The sequence below is a fragment of the Watersipora subatra genome, chromosome 3 (assembly GCF_963576615.1).
Source record: "Watersipora subatra chromosome 3, tzWatSuba1.1, whole genome shotgun sequence".
Classification (NCBI taxonomy): Eukaryota; Metazoa; Bryozoa; class Gymnolaemata; order Cheilostomatida; family Watersiporidae; genus Watersipora; species Watersipora subatra.
The window spans coordinates 38,010,191-38,015,349 of record NC_088710.1 but is presented as its reverse complement, the minus strand read 5'-3'; the positions used below and the strand labels follow the sequence as shown (position 1 = coordinate 38,015,349).

At 37.7% G+C, this 5,159-nt stretch overlaps 1 pseudogene; it reads right to left on the bottom strand.

Annotated features, from left to right (window-relative positions):
• Positions 1–1,135: 1,135 nt before the first annotated feature.
• On the bottom strand, positions 1,136–4,671 carry LOC137390579 (uncharacterized; annotated as a pseudogene).
• Between the last annotated feature and the right edge of the window lie 488 nt (positions 4,672–5,159).

The following is a 5,159-nucleotide window of genomic DNA, read 5'->3' as shown; positions in this document are numbered from 1 at the left end:
GGACAGCCCTACGGTATGTTCTGCAAAGCCCTAATTACCGTATGTTCTGCAAATCGCTACGGCTCAATAAATATATTTATTGCTTTCTAAACATTACGGACGTAAGTGGCTGATGATTCGGCAAAGCTCTGATGATGTTTCTCACGCAAAGGTATTATAAAGATGCAAAGGCAGTTTATCTTGCATTTTCGTTGGCACCTCTTTTTAGAAGCAATTTCTGCAGTGATTTAGACTAATTTTAGTATGGAGAATTCAAAACTGAAGAGTTGCCGCAGCTGCCATTCCCACTTATATATGAAATGGAATAAAAATGATATTTTAGGATTTATCTCCCCTGTAAATAATATTCCTTTCACAAAAACATCAGATTTGCAACTTTTAATCATAATTATTTTGCAGTGATTTAGGATGTCAGTGGTGAAGTCAAAATTCATCTATCTATTTTCGAACATTCCATATCCTACAATTGTTACACGCACATGATGATCAGGCCTGCCAACCCAAGAGTGGGGCAATGCGTGAGATTTGGTTTTGGGGCACTTGATGTATCAATGATGGTATATATAAAATTGTGGAAATTGGGGCAAAAATCTCACGCATTTCTCACGCATTTTCATTTTTTCTTTGGGGTGATTGCGTGAGTCTCACTCCCAATGCGTGAGAGTTGGCAGGTTTGATGATGATGATGATGAACTCTTTATTGATTAAAAATAATACAGAAACAGAAAAATGCCCCTTTTTGCGGGCTAAGATGAAAGGTTAATATTTGAGAGTGTATAATTACAATCTACAGTGTATTTGTTCATGTACAGATTTTTACAGTGTGATAATAATATAATATTGTAGTGATAATATAATGATGTATACAGAATGATACATGAAAATAAAGATTGTATGAGTATTAGATTGGCAATTTTTGAGGTTTATATTCTATGAATGATTATGCTGTGTTCTCTGAGATTTGGTGTCTGCGGCTCTGGTTTCCATTCCATTAACAACAGACGGCTCTCGTCGCCGCAACACCAAACCTCAAGCACCAGTTTGTAACTATAGGTTTTAGCGTTGCCAGTTACTCCCCAGTGGAAGTATAGCCTTGTTATAGCCTCACCTTGGCTGTCATCTGGATAAAGTATTGTTAGAGCATCAGTCTTCTCGTGAGATTAAGGAACGAGATGACTGATTCCCAGTTTTCTGTCGAGGGGTTAGTATTGGCTCTGGCGACATAGTAGTCTGCACAGAGGTTCATGTAGTGATTCGCTGTTTCCTCTTCCATCAAACAGGTTCATATTGGAGTGTATGTTAGATTTAACCTGTATTGAAAGGAAAGGAGCCTGCTGTGACCAGTTAGAAGGTCACACAGTGCCCCAACATCCTTTTCGTCGCCATTCAATGGCAGTGGGTGGTGGAACAAATGTTCCGGAGTCAGAGTAGGCAGTCGGGCATATTGGCATATACCAGGGGTGGGCAAAGTTTTTTCTCAAAGAGCCAAAATTCAAAGTTGCAAGATTTTTGGGAGCCGCATAACATGTGTATTACAGCATAACATTTCATACTGATAATACAAGCTTGGTAGTTTTATTGTAATTAAATTTATTTATTAGAATACTTTTACAATAGCTTTTGTATAACTTAAAGTTTAGTGAGATTTATAGAAATGTTTATGGCTGCTCATTATCTCTTGGTAATCTGGCTCTCTACTGCAGCATGCTATTCTTAGGAGCTGACACAAGTGATCTCGAGTTAAAGTGGATCTCAACTTGCTCTTGATATTATTCATGTATGAAAATGCTGATTTACATCTATATGTAGCAGCAAATGTGGTGTACCACCATCTTCCTAGTTGAGCAAGCTGTAGATATTCAGCCTTTGTTGAAGCTTTCAAGTAGAACCCCTCCTCAATTTCAACTATATCTGTACATTTGAGGTTACACAACTCCAGTTGTAGAGATGAGGCATTAACACTCTTCAATGGCAACTGAGTAACCCACTTTCCATTAGACTTTGCCTTCTATGGTGCTTTTATGAACTGTTTGATATGTTTCAAAGAGTGAAACTGACTAAATCGATTGTTAAACTTTTGTTGAAGTTTTTCTATAAAGTGAGTGTAATCAGCTGTACAAGAGGCCATTTCTTCATTCTCATCTAAGAATGCTTTTAGAGTAGGAAAGTGAAGCATATCATCTTACACATCCACTAGAAACAATTCCAACTTATGGGAGAAGGCTTAAACAGCTGGTAGTTTATCAATGATAGTCTTGTTCTTCCCTTGAAGCTTGAGGTTCAGATCATTCAAATGGCCACAGATGTCAACAAGGAAGGCAAGGTCACTCATATCTTTAGAAGAGCTCATCATCTCTTAAAACTGTCTTGCATTCAAGCTTGTGCATGTATTTAAAAATGAGGTTAGCTCTTGACAAATACTCCATAACCTTGACAAAAAATTTCCTTACTTAGCCATCTAATGTTATTTTATGTTAGTAAATCTTCACTAGTGGCATCACTTTCTTTGAGAAACTTTCTTAAGTTTCTGTGTCTGAGAGCTGATCGACTTCTGAAGAAATTGATCATCTTCATAGCCTCACACATTAGTTGTTGAAAGTGACCATTTAGTTTTCCGCATAAAACAGTTTGGTGGATGATGCATTAGAATGCTAGCATTGTTGGCATATCCTTCTTCAAGCTAGCTATGACACCTGGCTCTCTTCCAACCATGGTTGGAGCGCCATCTGTTGTTACAGATATGCATTTGTGGAGAGTTATCTTCATATTATCAAGTCCTTTAACGAGGGCATTATAGATAGCCTGGCCATTGGTTTCTTCTTCTAATTTAACCAAATTAAGAAGCCCCTCCTTCCTTTCTTTACCGTCAAAGAATATGTAACACAGGGCATAGGACTAAAGAATTATACTATGTTTTGTAAAAAAACATGCTGATGCTTTATAAAGAAGCATGTACATGTAGTATAAATGTGTGGGTTAGTATTTTGGAAACTAATATCACAAAATAGGTGCATCTTTCTCTGTTTGGAGTTATGTTCTTTCTTTACTGTCTTTTAAAATGCACTTGTATGATTTCAGCTTGCAACTGCATGGTAAAATGACATTACCAGTTGTTAGTGTACACACAGTAGCCTACATACCTTGCAGAAACTGCTAATTGAACTAAACCCATTATATCAGTAGATTCATCAATAGCGATTGGAAAGTAATCTGCCAGGTCTATATGGTTTAGCAAAGTCATATTGAAATAATCATAAATGTTTTTAATTCTACCAGTAGCAGTTTTTTTAGAAAGTGGTATTGCCTTGACTTTACCAATCACATCACGCTTATCTGGAAAAAGTAGTTCCATAACCTCAACCATGCATTATTTACAATCTCAGCATGAGAATAGGGAAGCATTGCTTTTGCTGAAATCTTTGACACTCGTGAAGGAGCTTCTGTAGCACGCTTATCAGCAGCTGTGAAAGAAGCTAGCATATTTTCTAAAAAATTTAGTGATTTCTGAAGTTTATCTAACTTTTGATGTTTAGCTACAGATCCCAGTAAAAATGTAATAGTAAACTCTCTGTGTTTCGTCTCATGATGTCGTTTCATGTTCGTCTTCTTGTTAGCGAAGATCGTTTCCTAGCACAATAGACATTGCAGTTTGCGATGCCTAAAGATGAACGCATATTCCAAGTCCACTCATTTTGGAATTATCTTGTAGATTCGTTTCTATTTCGTTTACTTCGTGAAGTTCCCATTTTAACTCTGGAAATGGTTCGTTTTGTTAAAGATGTCATTGCTACTCCCACTGCATAAATTGGCTTAATTACAAACGACATGTTCAACTAAGAGACAGCATCTTATATGAGCCAGCATTATGAAATCATGTTGAAATGATTTCCTGATGAACATTTCTAGAGTATTCTAATTTTGTCCTCATTAGGTCAGCAACAGACGTTATTACATCAGAAAAGCTACACGTGCATGATGCAATAGACTATGACTCATGATGCATGTGTAGGCTATATATAATGCAGTAATAGTGCACATTTAAATAAGCCTAATATGTCATAATGCATGTAGTTTTGTACAGTATATTATAAGGATATTTTTATACACGTCAAAAAAATTTGAATTTTCCCAGAGTTGAAAGAGCCGCAACAAAATTTGCATAGAGCCGCATGTGGCTTTAGAGCCGCACTTTGCCCAGCCCTTGCATATACCAACCGTGAGCTGTGCATTCCATCGCCGTATGCATTCATTCGGAATGCAGTCGTTGATCTTGTTTTATGAAAGATCTTGGGGCTTCAATAATGTTAGACTAGTTGTGTGCTGGACCAGTTTCCTTATGTCGGACATAAGTTTAAGGGTGAGTGTGCTACGAGGTATGTCAGAGAGAATGAATAGGTTATTGGTTTTTACCAATCCTCTGGTAAGTTGTTCTCGCTCTTTGGTGTATAGAAGGCTTATAGGTGGGATGTTCGCCTGTGAATGTAGTGATCCCCTGAGAAGGTTGTAGTGAGCTCCGAGGAGCAGTTTAATAGGACCATGCAAGGAGACCTTAGTCTTGTGATCCCATAGAGAGGCACCATAGAAAGCTTTTGGCATGATAATTTGTGCAAGGATTCTTCTTGAGGTTTCTGGGTTAAGCCCAGCGTAGATGAAGGGTTTCAGCATATCCATATGTTGAGTGAGACATTTGGTACTCATGCTGTATTGTTTCTCAAAGGTCAGGTTTTCATCTATGGTTATACCAAGGACCTTAGAGCAGTTAGAAATTTATATAGAATATACTATTTATATAGTTTATTTTAAACACCAGTTTCCTCGGCACCTAAATTTTTTACACCCCATAGAACTGCTTGTAGAATATGAGGTGGGGCGATGATTCTGGTATGACACTTTACTGCATACTCATCGTTTTTCTTACCCAGTATCCATCGATGCAAGGATGGAAATGGTACAGTGGCAAGTTATGTTGTTTCCTCTTTCCATATACATGTAGGTATAGCTGCTACATAATTGACACAATGCACATGGTTTTTCACCGATTGAAGAGACAGAGGACTAACTGGCCTAGACCAAGACACAAAAAGCCTGTCCCTTAGTGAGTTGAAGTCTGTGCCATTTTCTTGGGTGTTATCTTCTTGGCCATAGAGTCTGCGTCTGTA